The sequence below is a fragment of the Haliotis rufescens genome, unplaced genomic scaffold, assembly GCF_023055435.1.
Source record: "Haliotis rufescens isolate VD_foot unplaced genomic scaffold, xgHalRufe1.0.p SCAF_2, whole genome shotgun sequence".
NCBI classification, from domain to species: Eukaryota; Metazoa; Mollusca; class Gastropoda; order Lepetellida; family Haliotidae; genus Haliotis; species Haliotis rufescens.
In genome coordinates this window covers 50,459,489-50,479,817 of record NW_025963890.1, presented here as the reverse complement: position 1 = coordinate 50,479,817, position 20,329 = coordinate 50,459,489, and the positions used below count along the sequence as shown (strand labels likewise).

General features: G+C 41.9%; 1 protein-coding gene across 12 annotated transcripts in view; it reads left to right on the top strand.

The window, feature by feature from the left end:
• The window catches only part of LOC124118387 (polypyrimidine tract-binding protein 1-like), a 148,428-nt gene that overhangs the window by 82,689 nt on the left and 45,410 nt on the right, over positions 1-20,329 (top strand). The window contains exon 1 of one of the 12 annotated variants that reach the window (XM_046480483.2): positions 3,653-3,975. The exons of 9 other annotated variants lie outside the window; for them this stretch is intronic. The gene's annotated coding sequence lies outside the window, so the exon portion shown is untranslated. Of the gene's footprint in view, positions 1-3,652; positions 3,976-13,493; positions 13,616-15,047; positions 15,322-20,329 lie in introns of those variants that run through there. 2 more of the 12 variants (XM_046480484.2, XM_046480482.2) reach the window with 2 other exon arrangements.

Here is a 20,329-nt window from a genome sequence, read left to right as displayed (position 1 = left end):
CTTGTTAATATATTCCAACACATTGTGTATCTTGTATAGATTTGTCATGAAATGTATCTGGGGCATTCTATATAATCAATGCTTTCCGCACATGCTGCATAATAGTACGATATGCGTTATGTATTTTCTTTTAGCATATGCTTTGTGCAAAAAAATGTCAGACATATTGTTCGCTGATGCTTGTCATGGTTTGTGGGATCTGTTCAACTTTGTGAACGCATTGTGTGATAATGCAGTAAATGGTTGTATTAGGTGTGTTGAAAGTAGCTTGCAGGTGATCAGTGCCAGGAGTTCAGAGTGTTGTGTGGATGTGGAGAGCTGCATGTTTGGTGCTGCAGCAGTCCCCCGTGTGTCCCAGGAGAAATTTCTCTCTGTCCCAATGTCCCCAACTCTTTGTGCAGGCGTGGACTGCAGCCAGCTTCACCCCACCTCTCCTACCGACCCCCAACCCCTCCACCCTGACTCTCCTCCAGGAGCACCCTACCGACCCCTAACCCCTCCACCCTGACTCTCCTCCAGGAGCATCCTACCGACCCCCAACCCCTCCACCCTGACTCTCCTCCAGGAGCATCCTACCGACCCCCAACCCCTCCACCCTGACTCTCCTACAAGAGCACCCTACCGACCCCCAACCCCTCCACCCTGACTCTCCTACAAGAGCACCCTACCGACCCCCAACCCCTCCACCCTGACTCCCCTACAGGAGCATCCTACCGACCCCCAACCCCTCCACCCTGACTCTCCTACAAGACCACCCTACTGACCCCCAACCCCTCCACCCTGACTCTCCTACAAGAGCACCCTACTGACCCCCAACCCCTCCACCCTGACTCTCCTACAAGAGCACCCTACTGACCCCCAACCCCTCCACCCTGACTCTCCTACAAGAGCACCCTACTGACCCCCAACCCCTCCACCCTGACTCTCCTACAGGAGCACCCTACCGACCCCCAACCCCTCCACCCTGACTCTCCTACAAGAGCACCCTACCGACCCCCAACCCCTCCACCCTGACTCTCCTACAAGAGCACCCTACCGACCCCCAACCCCTCCACCCTGACTCTCCTACAAGAGCACCCTACTGACCCCCAACCCCTCCACCCTGACTCTCCTACAAGAGCACCCTACTGACCCCCAACCCCTCCACCCTGACTCTCCTACAAGAGCACCCTACCGACCCCCAACCCCTCCACCCTGACTCTCCTACAGGAGCACCCTACCGACCCCCAACCCCTCCACCCTGACTCTCCTACAGGAGCACCCTACCGACCCCCAACCCCTCCACCCTGACTCTCCTACAGGAGCACCCTACCGACCCCCAACCCCTCCACCCTGACTCTCCTACAGGAGCACCCTACCGACCCCCAACCCCTCCACCCTGACTCTCCTACAGGACCAGCCAACCTCTCCTGCATGGCTACCCTACGTCTCCTGCACAGCCATCCTACCTCTCCACCCTACCTCTCCACCCTACCTCTCCACCCTACCTCTCCTGCATGGCCACGCTACCTCTCCTGCATGGCCACTCTACATCTCCTGCACAGCCACCCTACCTCTCCTGCAGGGCCACTGCTGATTGTGGGGCCACCTGATCAGTCACTCAGCATTGTGGCCCACACTTAAACAGCAAGATGTCTGCTGCTTCATGGGTTTTAAAGTGAAAAAGCAGGGAATTTAATACTTGAAGGTTCTCACGCTGCTGAAGTGATTGTACAGGCCATGTCATACAAATCATCATGTACAGACTTTTGGGTGGGAGACTTATTCTGAGCCAGGCAGTTATTGCAGGCGGTAATTGCAGTGATGTTTTCAGTTGTATGATACTTACTACAAATCGTGTCTATACCCAACTGTCTTCAAAGTAGCAGTTCCTGATGCCCACAAATTAATGGCTGTCCCGCCTCCCTCCTTCCGCTATCCCCTCCCTCTATGTGATCCTATGATGGCTGACTTGCCAGGGTGTTTCTCTCTGCCTCCACCCACACAGGACTCGGCTGGGGACACGGCTGACTCATACCTGTACCCCAGGTACCTGGCTCCACTCCACCAGCCTCCACCCAGGTCACTACACCCCGACATATTGCTGATGCAACATTAAAACTCACTCACTCACAACCTCTGCCCTAGGGTGTTTCATGGCCAAGGTACTCGGGAGAGGGGGTCATGAGTTGTCCCAGTCTTTCCCAGGCTGAGACTGCAGTACATGTGGCCTACATCCCACATACCTCCCTCCCACACAGACACAGATCTCCCTTTTGTAGTTGGCCATCACAGACTGTGGCTGTGTCAGTTGTTGAAAGTGGTCACTGAAAGAAGTCCATGGATGTGTAGTATTATCCCTAGGCAAGTCTAGATATGTGGACAGTCTAAGGACTCCAGTTTCTTATCGGGACAACTTTTTCTTATTATATACATTATCTAGAACTTATTTAAACTTTTAATGATTGCTTAAGAGACTTGTGCAAGTCTACTGGAGCCCCTACACTCTCCCTGGTCCCCTGGTCCCCTGGTCCCCTGGTGACTCTTGACTAGTACATTCAGAATCTTTATCACATCATTCAATTATCCTCTTTGTCAACGACTCACTGTGTTACTTCTCTATTAACCCATGTACTTTTGAAACTTTTCAAAGCTACTGTATTATATTTGTCCAGGGAGTCAATTTGTTACATACATATTACATCTCTAATATTTCAGATAATTGATATTTCTTTAGTTCATCTGAACATTTGCTGAGGCATTTAAGGAATTCAATGCTTCTGAAGGGAAATATATCCTGTGGGCAAATAGTGTGTGCTGTGGCTTCACCACCTGTCTGTCAGGTTGTCCCGGAGTGAGGGGGCAGGAGAGGGTGGAGTCACCTCAAAGTATGTCATAATTCTAGACTGCCCTCAGTGCTGGGATATATTTCATACTCATCCATGTTGGAAACGCTCTGTGATTTTATATCGGTTACAACAGGTATGTTAGAAGTAAGATTATCCTTTGAGTTTAATTTTACCCTAAGCATTCCATTATAGTTATTATACAGTAGTGTGATATACACTTGTACACAGTGTTGCAGTTAGTAACAATAGACACTGCATACCAGTGTTGTGTGTGTCTGTTGTAACAATGTTGTAGCTTGTATGTGGGTAGTTTGGATCTATGTGGAGTACAGGAGGCTGTATCAAGTCTCCATGCTGTGTGTGTCTGTTGTAACATCAATTGTTTTTAAATATGACATTGCATAAATAACTAAATTGTGTATATATTAGCTTGGTCTCGTCGCTATATGGCTGAAATAATGCCGATGCGACGTTAAATTTTAACTCACTCACTCACTCACTGTTGTAACAATGTTGTAGGTTGTATATGGAGAGTGTGAGCTGTGTGGAGTACAGGAGGCTATATCAAGTCTCCATGCTGTGTGTGTCTGTTGTAACAATGTTGTAGGTTGTATAAGGAGAGTGTGAGCTGTGTGGAGTACAGGAGGCTATATCAAGTCTACATCTTGAGTCATTTGCTGAGATGGTCCCTCCCTCTCTTCTCCCTCCAGTCAGACTGTTCCCATTAAACTTTGCATCCTTCGTCCTGTGCTGCCACACAACTGCTTTCACAGATGCTGTGGGAATTCTAGAACTCCCATCCAAGCTCACAGTAGAAAAGATTTGGCAATTTAGAGTAGGCTAATAGTGTTGACTCCTCCAAGACTAGCGAGTGCCAGCAAGGAATGCTGTTCCCTCTGTCCAGGCCCCCTACACTGAAGGGCTGCATGCACGGACCAGTGGTTAAGTCCTAGTGACTGGGGCTCCACGCACTGTCAAAACGAGAATTCTTTGGAACTTTCACCCGGTAGATCCTGGGTTTGTGAGTCACATTGTGCTGCTGATTGGTGACAGTAGAGACGGTATTCCCATATCAGCTCCCTCCCTCCCGGACTAGGATAGTTGTTGCCCCTCCTGCCTTCTTGGTTTACCCGTCTACACAGTTGAGGTATGTGGGGATAACACAATATTGACCTATAAGCTGTATGCATCATACATTATTGGTGTGAAGTCTTGTGTTTCACTTGTATTGGGAACATAGCTGCCTAATTTGCCTTCTTGGTCGTTGTAACTTTTCAAAGAATGTGAAAACCGATACCAGTGACTGACAGTTTTACAATGTTAGCAATTAATTCTAACCACATTTATTTACAACCTTTCTTTTTTTAAAGAGATTTTAAAATTTAAATCAGTTTGCCTAGTGAAGTCAAAAAGGCTTACATGATATGAGGATACATGTTTTGACAATATTTTGTGTTAAATTTAAGGAGAGAGTTATAAGGAATGCCATGGTTGGCTACCTTTAGGAATGTTTGAAACTGCATTAAGTTGTGGGTTGAGGCAAGGGTGTCCAATATGCATCTTCTTGTTTATGCCTATGTATTAAGGAAGTTTCTTCACAGCTTAATTTTTTTAATGATTAACATGCTGTTGATTCAACTTTGACTTGCACTATGTTCAGTATGTGAATGACTACTGAATATTTAAATTAGTCCATGACATGAAAATAATTTAAGAACATAATTACTGAATTATCTTTTAATTTTCAATAGAAAGTAACCCCAAGAAAGTGTTCATGGTACAAGATTCAAGTTACAAGATTTTATTGCGCAAACGTTCCATGTAGAAACAGTGACAGTATTCCATAAACTATATGTTTAGAAGCTGATTTTTATCAAGAGATGCTTTATGGCCCTGCCAGAGATTTTTAGGATATATGTTTTAAGATTGTTGCTAGACAAGACATGGGGTAGCAAAGTGGTTCAATTTTCTGTGTTGAGATCAGACTTCTAATCCCTGCATGGGCACTACATATTTAGCCTAAGAATAAAACATACTCAATGGTTTTCTTGGACATTGACTGATTGTCATAAGATAGGCCCTGAAGATATTTTCCAATTTTGGTAATATGGTTGTGGAATGTCCTATAAATATTTGCTAAAATGAAAGTGTTCTGATGACATTTGTCTAGCAAAGTCATGGCACTCACAATAGGAATGACTTGTTTGAAGCAAAGAATATGTCCCTTGTTTAAAAGTAATTATTATACGCCCAGTTCTGTGTCCCTGAAGACGAACCTGAGTCAGTTCTGGAGTCTGACACTGTCTAGCACGTTCTGGATTCAGTAGGTCTTGACGTAAGATATGGGCTGTCTGACTGGATAACCCTCTCACCTGTCTGACTGCCCTCCTCACACCTGCTGCACTGTCTCGTCAACACAAAGTAAGACGAGATCTCACAGGCCGAGGCTGTATCTCTCCTTGGCCCAGTAGGTGAGGTGACAGCTTACTATGGCCCCCGTAGTCTTTCATGTTTAAACGTGGCCAACCTGAAACTTTTCTGATATACTCACAATTTGATATGATGAAATCGTTAGAGATAGGTGGAATATACAGATATATCTTACAGGGTTCACTCTAAGAATGTTCTGAATGGCCCTTAATGTGAAAATTTCCAAAATTCAAGAGGTACGCCCATACACCACAATGTTAAAATGCCCCATTGTATTTGAAAATTAGGGCCTTTTTTCAAATTTAGGGGCTAAAAGCATAAGCCCCCCCCCCCCCCCCCCCCCGAATTATCCCTGATCTTTATTTCTTTATTTGTTTCCTCTTTAACACCTCACAGCAGTATTCCAGCTCTGGTAAATAATCAGATTTTGACCAGACAAACCAGTGATTGATATTATGATTAACATCCAACAATGTGTGTACAATGACACTATCAATCAATTCGCAATGGGGTAAAACAATTTATTTACCTTCAATTGTTTTAAAAACTCAACATCCCTGGAAGTGGTTTCAAATTGCAGTCTTGATTCAGCATAACGTGTGATTGTCAAATAAACCATGTTAGTCACCCTGTTTCCACCGTGCCATTTAAATGCTTCTGCCACAGCTATTAAATTCTCTCCTACTTAGATAACAAGACAGGCCAGTGCGACTGTTTTTAGACTCCATAGTTATTGTGTTTGGGAGTCTTACCCATGTAAAGGAAGGACTTTATGGTTCGGTGTGGTGGCTTTGACAACATCAGGCACACAAATTGGAATAACACGATCATTTCCAGCAATGGCATAAATAGTCGTACTCCTTCTGGAGGTGAATGGTTACAGTATTGATCTCAGGTCGGTCCTGGCTGGTTCAGTAAACGGTGTGAAAGATGGTAGTACTCTCTCACCCCATCCGCTGCGGGAGTACCAACAGATCTGCTCAGCCATAAAACATTGACGTGGCACTGCAGGGAAACAAGTTGAATGCGGACAAAGGGAAGAATGAGTGGAATAATACAAAGGGCTGAGACAAACAAGCACTTTTTCTGATCTTTGGAAGGTTTATGTTTGTACACGCTTCAAGTACATCATTACACTTGAGTTATACATTAAAGTAAGCAGCTCAAAGACTTTAAATAGTTTCCTTTGACCAATCTCATTGCCGTGATTTAGAACATGTGTATAATTGCTTCTTACCATGTTGTTTCGGGTGTTAAGATGACTATAAAATATTCTTGAGATAGATTGAACTGAAAATTATGATCCTTTAGACTTGGAATTGACAGTGCAACCTATCGACCAATGGGAAACTTTCCCTTAAGTTCAAAAGGCTAAAGCTGGCCTTTGAACATAATAGTACCTTTGACTTGGTGTAAAAGTCAGAGGGCTATAGTAAGTGGAGTAAAGGGATATATTTTAACACTATAATATCAATAAAAGAGCAAAGATGGTTCTTGACTCTAATGGATTCAATAGATGTCCATTGAAGCATTCAGTTTTCAAATACACCGTTAGGCCTTGGGTAGGATATATAGCCACTGCTTTTGTGCTTTTCAGTCTGTGGGCCCTTTGTTTGTATTGCCAACCAGCCAGTAGCTAAATAGACATGTTTCAGTACAAGTGAAATGAAGTGAGGTCAGAAGCCTTGGCAGTGGCAGTGTGAGGCTGTTCTTGTGTGTGGAGATCGCACCATGGGCACTGAGATCTTGCCTTGCCATTGAAATATATGTATATGCTGAACTTGCCTGTACTTGTGAATACATCGTGTCGCAGGTTTGTGCAAGAACGTACGTCCAGCGTTAGAAATTGGTATTAGTCCTATAGTCCTTCCCAAACTACCTAATAGTTAAGGTATCAAAAGGACCAGTAGAATTTTGCCGTTTTTAAGGGTTTTGCTATATGCTATCATTATAGGGACTAGTGAACTAAAATGTTACTTTCTACTCCTGATGCCCTGACTATATATGGATATCCCGATATTTCAATTCAATATTTTTCAATACCAAATTTTCACGTCCGCAAAAATAATTCTCAAGTTGTGTTCCAAGGTTCTGTTATGATTTTGTGAAAGTTAACATGGTACTGCTATTACAGTACTCTTCAGTTATCAGAATTTGATAAAGCTCTTGAGTCATGTTTTGGTTTAAGAAAGCCCCAAACATTTATTTAGAAAGAGTATATTTTAGTAGCCATGGCAACAGTATCACTCAACATTAGCTGGTGTTTCTCGTGCCTGCAGTGATTCAAAGGAAGTCCCATTTAAGAAAAATTAAATGTTAAAATAAATTGCCAAAGCAAATAGTTTTGACATTTTTTCGAAATGTATAGCATAGCTTGAAACAGCAGTATTATGATATATTTCACTGATGTTTTCAGTTGTTAACAAAGCTTTTGAATTTTGAATGAGTTTCACAAAAGTATGCCAAGGTACTCTGGGGCTATGAATATCCCAGCTTAATGAGTTAGGCAGATGGCCTTGAGGCTGCTAAACCAGGGGGAGTGTGGGATAGCTGCTTCTAAGAGTTGACAGTATCATTTTGAAAATAGTCTCCAATTTCCCCAAATTTTGACTCCAGGCTTTAGTAGCTTGAAAACATTGTGTTCACAGAGGCCATTATGGACTGAACTTTGGCATATAGCAATGTCGCAGCAGCAGCAGTTGAGTCTTCCCACACAAGGCTGTGTAATGGGTGTTTCTGAAGTCTACAGTTACACACATGAATCATGCTCAACCCATATGAGCCCTCACGGCAACACATGGACAAACTCCTACAGTAGCAACTCCATTGATCGACAGCCACATGGCTCAGTGGGTCACATGTTTCTTGACACCTGATCTGGTCTGAGTTTGAGCCTACACTTTGTTGACATTTTGGTTGAGTTATACATGAGGTTAATCCTACATGAGGTTAATCCTACATGTGGTTAATTCTCCCCTTGTGGTGGAATTATTCCTTCACTGTTCTCGCAAACTTTAGTGGGGGAAGTCGCTGAACTGGAAAATACAATTTGAGGTATTTGTGACTGGTATGGTAAGATAGGTTAGTCATCCTCCGGTGACTAGCCAGAAGGGGGGTGGGTGAGATATATATGACCCTCACATCGGGGCTTCCCACTGGGGGAGGGGGAGTGTGTGTTGGACATGGTTCAGTGAGCCTGGCCAAGGGAAGTAGTAATTTGAGGGCCAACACTCCATGCAGCGACACATACCACTCCATCCAGCTTCAAAGAGGTAAAATGTTTTTATCTGTCGAAATTGCCACTTAAGATTGAAATTGTTTGCTGATGTTTTAGTGATAAATGAATTTTCTTCCATCTGGTGAGGACGCCTTGATGATGTGGTGTAGCTATTCTGGCATGTTGGCTGAAGGCAAAAAATGCTGATACCAGCCGATAAGTGTTATGTTTATCATCAGCCTGTTCCCTCCCCTCCTCCTGCCCCATCCCCTCCCCCCTTCCCTGTGGGTAGGGAGCTCCCAGCTTGATGATGCAATCACTGCTTCAAGAGTTTGGGCTACATCTGGATTTGTGATTAAATTTCAAAACACAGGATGTTGTGAGATTCAACATTTTAAGTTAGTGCGCGGATATTTGTTTCCTCGAGTTTCAGAAAGTTGAAGCGGAGCAGAGCAATATCCAACTCGCTAACTCAGATAATATGTAGGTTGTTTCATGGTAGGATGGGGGTAATAGCATGAGGGGAGTTTGTAATAATTGGTTCTATTCTAAAAAATCTTCATGAATTTTGAGTGAATCTTTGAAGCTGACTTGATTTAAAAGCCGCATATGTAACGCTTTCTGTTGGATGAAGCTGCTTCTGTACAGGGCAATATGAGTGAAAACGATGGATTGCTGACATTAGGAAGAATTAGAAAAACGGGTGTTTGTTGTGGGATGTATGTTGTGAGTAGTTAGCTTCTGTAGACTGCCACGTATGCAGATTGTGGCCGCACAAGGACAACCTGTTCCTGCTACAAAACGGTAAGTCAAACAGAGGAATGAATTTAGGGCCAGGAGCTCAAGGTAATTGGCATTAATGAGTGACTTGTTATTAAAACTGTAGATCGTAGCTGAAGATTTAGAAGACAAGGGATAGATGCTATTGAGCTGAAAGACCAGGTTTGTTTCAACAGAAATTTTTGTTGCTATATGGCTGAAATAATGCTGATGCGACGATACATTTTAACTCCCCCAGCAGAAATTGGTCAGATTTCTAAATTTATTTGATCATATTGCTTCCTCATGTGGATGCTTGGTTAGGATAGGTTCCCAGCAACCTTGTCTTGTATGTCCGTGGTGACTAAATGGATTGAGTGGCAGTACTTGGTGACATGGTGGTTTTGCATGTCATCGTTTGTTGCTCACAATATCAATCACTGGTTTGTCTGGTCCAGGTTTGATCTTTACAGGCTGCCATCATATAGCTGCAATATTGCTGAGTGTGGCATCAAACAAAGAAATAAAACAATTACGACTCAACAAACATACTGACTTCATAATGGGTTAAGTGACACCACCTTGCAGATGGTTAAGTGTCAATTCATTACAGGGCACCCATGTTTGTATTTCGATGATTCTATTTTCATGTTGCTGTTTTAGAACTTGTGTTTCTTGTCAATTGTGGCAGTGCACAGAAAAAGAGAAAGCACTGGTAATGAGTAAACTTGAAATTTATATTCATTGTCAGGGCTTACTTCTCTGCATCCATTGGACGATAGACATTATCTTGGATGTAAGTGGTGAAAGTTTAGAATGAAACGCGCATGATGGTACATAGTTGGAACTTTCTCTAAAGAATTAGCAAATTATGTGAAGTTGTCTGTTAGAGGTATCTGTGTAACATGTAAGGTTATGATTGACTGCCTAATTGTTGGAATTTACTTGAGTGTGAAGAATATTAAGTTGATTTTTTTCCCGTCCCTGTCCAGTATGTGAGTTTAATGTGTGAAACAGAGGTCACTGTGGTGTGGTGGGTGTGATGTGAACGCTCCTTAGAGAACTATGGTTTTGTTTCTCGTCAGCAACTCCCACCGGGCCATCAACAATTCATGGACTAGTGGGACATTAATCTCTTATCTTGTATAAATTTCATTAGCCCTCGTACCAGGTGATACTATGTACAAACATTCACCTCACCTCTATCAATTTTTCATGAGCAAACTGAAATCTCTGAGTTTGCAAGTTCTTCCTCCAAATCTCAAATCTCCCCAGAACATGTTGGGCTGTGTCAATGAATATACAGCTTCAGGGCCACAAATGCCGTCTGCCACCTCCGATGTTGTGTCAGGCAGCTAGATATGAGGGTGCATGATTCATAGTCACTGGTGCCACCTGTTGTCAGAACGAAGAGATATCTAATGTCAACCTGTGCTAGTTTAACGTGTAAACCTACTCTGGCTTTGTACTCTCCCAATAAGTGTTTCAATAAAGCAGTTGGTTCGATGGGAGCTGCTACAGAATCGTTACTTCATGAGGTTTTCATCACACCAGTTTTTATTCTGGCTCTTGGACAAGGTGATGTTTTCCTGTCATCCCAGCACTAACAACTACTTTCCTATCTGGATATTGCAGACACCAATTCGTAGAAATTGTAAAACAGGTGTTAATCAGTTGCGTTGTAAAATCTCAAAGAAAAAATAAGCCATGACTTAATAGTAAAGTTAAAATCAATTCTACATGCATTTACTACGACTGTACAAAGATATGAATTATTTTACAAGACAAATGTTGTATTTGGGATTACACTTTCTCATAAAGTACAAAGTCTAGTACTTTTTGGGGTTGAGTCATTTCCTGGATTTGAACCCACATCAACGAATCCTGGACAGGACTCTTTACAAAGTACTAGAATTTGTGTTTTCCTTAAAAAAGTGTATCCCAAATATAACATTTGTTGCAGTCGGCCATTTCTAAAAAGGCTTTTAGTTACCACCTTTTACTAACTGTTACCTTCAAAAACTTAAAGCCTATTATGTTTTCATCTCACACCTTGTTGGGTCTACACTAATGTGAAAATATACTTTTGAATGTCAGTGAGCAAAGATGGATGCTTCATGTTGGAGTCACTCTCTTGGGGGAATGGAACAGTCAAAATTCAGTATCAGTTCAGATATCAATGTCTCCCTCAATGGCTGGAGAATGCCTTGCATCAGTTTGACAGAGTTGTCTCCCTTTCACGGACACAAGAGCCTTCTTGATTTTATAGGTACCTGTCATCTATTTACATTGGGAAAAGCTGTTTAATTTTTTAATTTGTATGTGCTGTTGCCATCTTTTGTGAAACACTTGTATATATGCAGCTGTCGTTGCTGGGACAAGTTCAATGTAGCCAGACTTGTCCCCCCCCCCCCTCCTCCCCGGAGGCCCCTGAAAGGATTTGTGGCTGAGTTGTAGCTGCTGCTGCCCGGTCCATCTGTTGCCAGCAACACTTGATCATTAACAATTTGACAGGTATACTTATCATTTCCAGTAGCAGTCATACAGCACCAGGAAGAGCTATTCATCTAAAAAAATATAAAAATATGTGTATACATTAAGTTTAATGTTAAATATAACCGAGTAGGTAGAAATTAGTTGATGATTTGAATTTTTTTAAGAAAATGTTTACTTTGAGATAGACAATTAGAAATTGTAATAAAAAATTCTGTTTTTGCAAATTGCTGCTTGTACCCTATTATGTCCTCGGATTGTGTGATGGAGTTAATGGGTTTATCTATATATTTGTGTTTCTCTCGTTCCATATTGAACAACATTCATGAAGTTTATGGGCATCACTCATAATATCTGACTTAGATTTCATTGCTAGGTCTCATTACCTATTGTATTCATACAGTATTCCTGTCATTGCTAATGAGACACAAGCCATCTATATCTGTTACTGACTGCCTTATCGGCTACTGCATGTATTTTGTGAAACACGTAACGAGAGGTAGTGCTGCCCCCTCTTCCCAGCTTACTCCATCTCGTCCAGCAGTAGAAACTAACAGTTTTAGTCAACTAGTTCTTATGAGTGAGTGAGTATGGTTTTACGCCGCTTTTAGCAATATTCCAGCAATATCACGGCGGGGGACACCAGAAATGGGCTTCACACATAGTACCCATGTCGGGAATTGAACCCGGGTCTTCGGCGTGACGAGCGACCGCTTTAACCACTAGGCTACCCGACCGCCCCAGTTCTTATGATGATAACATATACCAAAACCCCTAAAAATGGTAAATTTCTACTAGTCCTCGTGATACCCTAACTATTGGGAAGTTGGGCAAGGACTATAGGACTAGTGCCAATTTCTAAGTTACACAGCATCAAGTTCCATATTGTACGTTGTACCAAACACTGATGTTGACACGTGATGGCGTGTGGTTGGAGTAATCCTTTGTTGGGAGACTCGTCCCTATTGTGTGGCTATTGATTATTTAAAAAGTGGCAAGGCAACATCTGATGGTCTAACGACAGGTATATTAGTTACAGGTAAAAATGTCACAGTAGCGGGATGGAGGTGTGTATGTCACAGAATGTGTGGTGGCAGTCGGCAGGAATTGAGTGTCCCTTAACTAGTGTTCGGAACCTGATTGGGAAAAGCAAACGTGTCAGCTGCAGATGACTGGCATTGACAGCTGTACAACTGTTGCCCAGCTGTACGTGTGTTTGTGTGGTGTTGTGATTATCTGATTCCCTGTCCCACAGTCATCTTTCTCTTCATCTCAAATAGCTTTCATCAGTTTGTTTTTGAGAATCAGCTTTATCAGTTGGGTGACAACTGATAACTATAATCAGTATCCTGATCTGCATGATAAAACTAAGATGGTCAGAAAAATATCCATGTGTAGTTACTTGCATTGGGAATTGAAAGTTTGAGAGATTTTTATCATCTTGAATAGAATAAGGTTTTCTAGTTCTTGTCTATACACACGAGAATATGTCACCATTGTTAAAAGGATTTTCCTTTATCAAATAAACATGTCGACATGCGTGGGCAATTATGATCACGTTGCTCACTGCTGTAGTGTGTATTGAGAATTGATTTGAAATCCACTCGTGTTCGGCAGTTCTATTGGCAGAGTCGGTGATATTTTAACCAAATCTAATTTTATGGCGACAGACTCGTACGGTGGCAACACGTGTTATTCCGTGTTGCAGGAGAATGAGACTCATTCAATATTCCTGCAGTTGTAACATTTAGTCTGCTGATGTGGCATCACCGCACTGACTGCTGCCATAGATGACGATGTATGAATGTGATCCCTACTGACAGTCGCAATCCTAGACTAGTGCAGAGCAGGTGCTTGATCAGGTGCTTTTGTTGCTACTCGGATACAGGTATGTTTAGCTTGTAGCTAGGGAGGAATAAGCCGTTGTCTGTCACGCTGTTTGTATGTCATGTTTAGCGCCTCGCCTTACTCCATGGCTCAAGCCAATTAAAACTTACATCGTCATGACCATGGGTTAGTTCCGTGTCGGGTGGTATGGGTGCTCAGCTAAAAGCTTTTAGCAGGATGTTTGTGTATCCAGGGGCATCGATGTAGGGTGTTGTTGATATTGATTGCCATGGTAACATGCAATTACTGTGTTTTCCAGGCTATTCTTTTGAATGCTTTGTTTGTGTGCATCAAATACCTGCGGCTCATTGCATCCTTTGCTGAAGCAGAGATGTATTGACTTTGTGTATTGTCACTACAAGTTGTACTGCATTCCTGAGCCACTGTTTTTTAACTGGTTAAGTAATCTGAATATTCACATTTTGAAATGGATATTGATTTTCATATTTTGTGCTGTATGGTTTTCTTTGTGGAAGATTATTGGAGAATTATTTTATTTTTTGTGTATATTTATGCCAAAGCATTCTTTCTCCTTGCCTATCAATGTTTTTTCCCCTGTTAATGTAAATGATCTGTGTCAATGTATTTGGGGAAGATATATTTATGTTATATATCCTTTTGCACCAGCTTACCAGTTCTTTAAATTTTGTAAAATATACTCTTTGGATTAGCCTGTGAATAATTAGATTGTGTGTAGAAGTTGATGTCAGTGATGTTCACGAGAACACTAAAATATTAATTCTTCCTGCTACTTTTCCATGGCAACACGGGAATAAATTCTTCTCAAAGGGAATGCGATTTCCATCGTCATAAGGACCTTTTCTCTTAACTGCCCAATGTAATATGAATGATTTGGTTTTAAGTTTGTTTGGTGTCCATTGCAAAGCCTGGATTTGAAAGTCTCCAGTTTCTAAGCTTTGCATTGATGGCGCTGGGAGTAAGTTCCATTGTTAGGGATCATTAAGAATTTATACCCATGTAAGCTGAGATGCAAATGGTAACTGCTGGTGACTCTCGGCCAAGTGGAAGTGGAAATGGTTTTGATGCCACTGGTAAGGTAGTAATCCTTCGTTTGATGTTAATATTAATTTTTTATGAGAGCGTGTGGCACTGTGAAGCTTGCCGGACTGCAGCAGCAGCAGAGTGTCCACGGCTTCCTGGCTAGTTGAGTGGCGAGTTGCTTCCACGGTTGGGACCGCTGTCACAGCAGAACTCTGTGATTGTGCAGAACTGGTGGGCCAGCCTGCCTTTGAGTGAACGAGCCAGCAAACCAGTAGCAGACACTGTGATGAGAATGGCCGTAACGTACAGGATGTGTTGTCAAATCAATGGACCAACAGTGCATTGTGGGCTATAGATTGTCCAACCACTGTTATTGGTAACTTGGTTTGTCGTTAAAAACGACCGTGTGCAATAATAGCAACCAGCGTAACATATTTCTGCTGCTCTCCGTTGCCCTTAGCGAGCTCTTGCTTTTTGTGGCCCAAGGTCTGAACGCTTGAATGGCCCCGTTATAATGAAAGGAGAACACACCTTGGTGAATTAAGCCAATAGAAGTGGTGGATCTTGTCGCTGACTGGGTCGGTCGAGGCCTGCCTTCCTGGCTAGTATTGCTGCACTTGGATCTGTCCCTCCTTCCCTCCATCTGTCCGTCTCTCTTTCTGCTTGTCTGTGCCTCCGCCGTCTATCTGCTTGCTGCTATTAGAGGTAAGTGCTGACATCCAACTCCATGAGTAGTGTAGCATGTGTTGGCTTAACCGGTGAACCGTGAACCTGAAATACCATTTGACAGTCCACAAGTGGTTGAACCCCACATGACACTGGGATGGCAGTTGTAAAGCTCGCCTATCAAAATTCTTGATGCATGTTATGTAAGAGGCCAAATCCTCCTTAGTATTCATGCCTTATTAACCTCTGGGATTGTATGAACTTGTATTGTCGTGCAAGTGTGGTGGCTAGGTATGGGTGTACTTTTAAGTAAATACAGGGAGAGGACTCACTCTTATTCTTGATTCTAGTTGTGTGTAAATAAGGTTTGAGGAGGAGTGGGAATCTCTCACTCACTCACTCCCAGGACCTCTATGTCACACGGATATTCACCTGTGTATTTGTGCCTTGCATACCTGTGAGAAACCCCTCCAGTTGGAAATATCTTTGTTGTGTTTGAGTCACGAGATAGGCTTGACTGCCTTCTCGCTGTATACAATAACTACACATCTACACATGAGTACATACGCACACAAAACCCAACGTTTGTCAGATGGACTTTGAAGGTTTTCAGCCATACCATCAATTTGCGTTAAGTTTTAACGTTACATTATCATGTAGGTACTGTATGTTTTGTTGGGATTCCAGGAATGTGGCCATCATCACCTGTCTGAGTGACACCTGTCGCTAGAGAGGGACACACCCATTTGTCCTTTGATCTCCCGGGAGTGCACATATCATCTGCATACTTCCCGCCCATATTTCTCACACGTTGGATATTTTTGATTTATCGACAAGACATAATGTTAAACGTACAAGTAATGGCTGTCAATTCTCCACGTAGTGTATTTGGCTCCGTGCACACAGGCAGATGAGTTCAGCTCTGTGTCTGCATAAATTCTACTTTTTCCTGTAATCACAAATTCTATACATTATTGGAAATTATGTTTGCAGTGTCAATTTGCTTTGTTGCTGTTATGAGCTAGATTGGTGGCGAGGCTGGGTTTCTATGGTTTCAGTGATAGGCCTGCTGTTGTGATGGCACTGGCCATTCTTTGCCTCCCAAGGGATAGTTTCTTAATAGTCGGATACCAGTTTGAAATCGATAAAGTTTCTTTGACCTAGTTAATAATTGATGTCTTGTAGATGTATTCATATTAACATAGTCACTTCAGTGACAGGCTATTCAACTCATTTTCAATGTCAATGGTTATTTTATGATTACAATTGCCTTATCATTTTGTCGATTGTCTTTAACAAGCATCAGGTTGCTGATAATAATTGTTGAGAAGAATATGGCGAACAGTGCATAGAGTTCTGTTCCATGTATACCAGATTAAGTCTGCCTAATGGCGGGACAGACTTCTTTTGTGGATGGTTTATGGCTTGAGTAGGTTTGGTCACATAATATTCAGTACTCCAAAACTCCCAAATGGACTGTTAAGCCGTTTTTACACCAGGTATGTTGCTGCACAGTTGTAACAGTTACTAAGCCATCCTCATACTGTTGTTACAAATGGAGTTGTAGCATTGTTCATGTAGCATGGTAACACTTACACACACAAGATTGAAACACCCTTGGTATTGTAACACTTGTAACACACAGTATTGTAACACTTGTTACACCCAGTATTGTAACACTCTTGTTACACACAGTATTGTAACACTTGTTACACCCAGTATTGTAACACTCTTGTTACACACAGTATTGTAACACTTGTTACACACAGTATTGTAACACTCTTGTTACACCCAGTATTATAACACTTGTTACACACAGTATTGTAACACTCTTGTTACACACAGTATTGTAACACTCTTGTTACACACAGTATTGTAACACTTGTTACACATAGTATTGTAACACTCTTGTTACACATGCAATTGTAACAAATGGTATTGTAACACTATTGTTACACATGGTAATGTAACACTATTGTTACACATGCAATATTGTAACATTTCCCTGTCAGGCTGAGGCTGATGCATCTTGCAAGCTCTGACTTGGTGACCAGTTGTTGAGTGTGCATGGATTCATCTTGAAGTAAGAGGATTAGAGGATTAGCAAGGTTTGCGGAAGGTAATCACAGTGATTGTATTGGCTTTAAGTCTTTGTTTGAGGGAATGTGGACATTGTGTAGTGTTGGCTTAATCATGGGCACGTGTGTGCTGTATTTACCCTCAACGGCTTCTTGCAGTTGCCTCACATGCCCAGAACGAGCGGAACCTGTTCATGTCAGCTGGGGTGACGGAAGGTGTGTGGGATGGGGACAAGGAGAGCCTAACACACTTGTGAGGAATTTACACGCAACACTTTGTCCACCTTGGCCACCATGCTGAAGTAACATTCTCGCAAAGAGATCTCTCCTTTACTGCCTGACCTTTTCGATAATTTTTTCAAATTTTTTTGAAGTGTTTTCCTTGTAAAGAACTTATCATGCATCATTTAATTATACTGTTATTGATTGTGCGATTACCATCCTTTCTCTCAATTGCCCACCACACCTGTTGAGATTTGAATTCTTAAAGGTTTGTAGGTCACCAAGAGCTTGATGTTATTTGATGATCATAAGAACATTTTGTTGCACAAGTGCTGTTCCCCCAACGCCCCCACACTGGTACAACAATTGTACGTTACTCCATTATAATTTACGTGTCAATAAACCAGGTACAAGTACTTCACCTCGGTCCTGCACAGTCTTTCGCTTTGAATGTGTTTCGACAGATATGGCTGAAAGGATTTACTCTGTTCCGTGAAGCTTCAATATTGAAAAAGCTTTGTGCAGTGCAGGTGAAATTTTCAATTTGAACTCCCGGTTTAACTTGAATATCTGACGTAGAAAATGTAACCTTTCCTCTGTCTAGAGAAATATGACAGTGATAACAATCTTGAAGGCTGGGTTTAAATGGTGTTGAAAATTAATGTAGACAATTTTATGATTGTTGGGTTGAAAATAATAATCACAAGTAGGATAAGTTTATTGAACATCTGAATAGTTTTCTTGTTTACTTAGGTATTGAAGGTGGTTTTGTGGTTATTTGCTTTGCTCATTTGTTTAAAGATAGATTTGGCTGTATGCAAATAGTTGTGTGAAGGGAACATAGACATGTAACAACTTTGGCTGATGTATTGTCGTAGCCTGTGGTGCTATGGGGCAGTGTACTACATCACTTGATGGATGAGAACTTCAGTGAGGGCCGAACCAGCATCCTCCTCTCTAATGACCTTCACGTGACCTCTCTTCTGGTCGTTTAGCTTTGAATAAGAAGTTACTTGGTACAATCACAAAAGTTGACTTCATGTGGAAGGAAAGCTATGAATGTTTAAGCTAGTTCTGTTGGAAACCTGTCTCTTGTCATGTTAATAGTGTGTTCCACGGGAGCCTTTGCTCATATATCCAGTGAGGAACATTAACAGTGTGCTCTTGTTGAGACTTGTTGGTTGATGACCTGCATGTGGAGGTCAGTGCCCCGATCTGTGGACACACAGTGAGTGGATGATTATGTGTGATCAGGGACAAGGATTGAAGCCTGACAATATACCACTTAAAACTCTGTGTGTGTGTGCGTGTGTGCGTGCGTGCGTGTGTGCGTGCGTGCGTGCGTGCGTGCGTGCGTGCGAAGCAAGAGTCGATTGTATGATTCTGACTATATCATGAGCATTTGAGCATTTATGAATCATCATCACCCATCACAAACACATGCAAAGACAAGTCAATTGTTCAGAAAAAATATATACTACATTGTTTTACGTACTCAGTTAGAGAATGTTTGGTGAAACACGTTTATAGTCCTGCATGCCTAATGCTCCAGACAGGGATGTAGAAGCCATGCATCAAGTCTGTCCTTACTGGTTGGGCTGTCAAGATTAAATGGTGACTGTGGATGTGTGATTAGTGACATCAACAAGACGTGAACTGAGATTAACTTTGATGTCATTCAGGAGAAAACAGTAATTGATTTGATGTGATTGATGTAAACGTTGTGTTTCTAGTAAGGAGAGTCACACGTGGAGGACTAAGTCTGACTGATCGCTGACGCTGCACAAATATTTGATAACTCTGATCTGTTTATTCAATCAACCAGGGGAGATCTTTCTATATTGCTGTACTGCTGGATTTGTTTTTGATGCCTTCTTATCAACTAGGAATGAATTAGGCCTATTTCCATGCTGTAGTAATGGTTAGTTTCTGCTGTTGTCAAGAGAGGGTTCTTTAAAAATAATTGAAAAATGTCAGCATTTTTGTTCTGCCTTTCGTGACCTATGGTGGCAGTGGATGGTTTGTTGTGAAAGTGTCAAAGTGTCTCTCAGTAGGATTTATGTTAAATGATAGAAGTGAAGGCCCAGTGTCCTGCCTGTCCTTGTTAGCATAGCAAGGAGCTGATTTTCTGAAAAGTCCCATTGAAATTAGCAATGTTCATAGATCAAAAACAGAAGCATGTATTGGCAATTACTGATAAGTTTCATGATTCTTTGATAACCACAAAGTAGACCTGAAATAATAATGCCATAAAAAAAATGGGTTTATGAGTGCTCTTGACAACCACGAAGGGGGCTCCATTGGGGGAGTATGTGGTCAACATTACTTTCTATTTCGGTCACTGCCTGGGTGATAGATCTGCATATTATGATAATTGTATATGATGGTATTAATTCATGCCGAAAGGCCATCATACGTAATTGCAGCTCATTTTACAATATAACTCTCCTTACACAAGGAATGTGGAATTCCTTTTCTGGCATTTATGGTTATGGCACTAGGGAGTAGTAAATATGAATAATGAACCTGGAGTGGCCATATCACAGCTAATTTGTAGGGAAATTGTTCCAGAATGTCAATAGGCCCATGTAGAGAATCTGTATGATTAGAAGAAACGTGATATTGTATTGTGTATCTTGGCATTCCACTGGCTTCTTGGTTTTGATCTAATTGCTGTTTCATCTTCTGAAAGGTCAAAACTTTATCATTTACAAGAATCACAAGGAATAAAGAAAATATGAAAACTG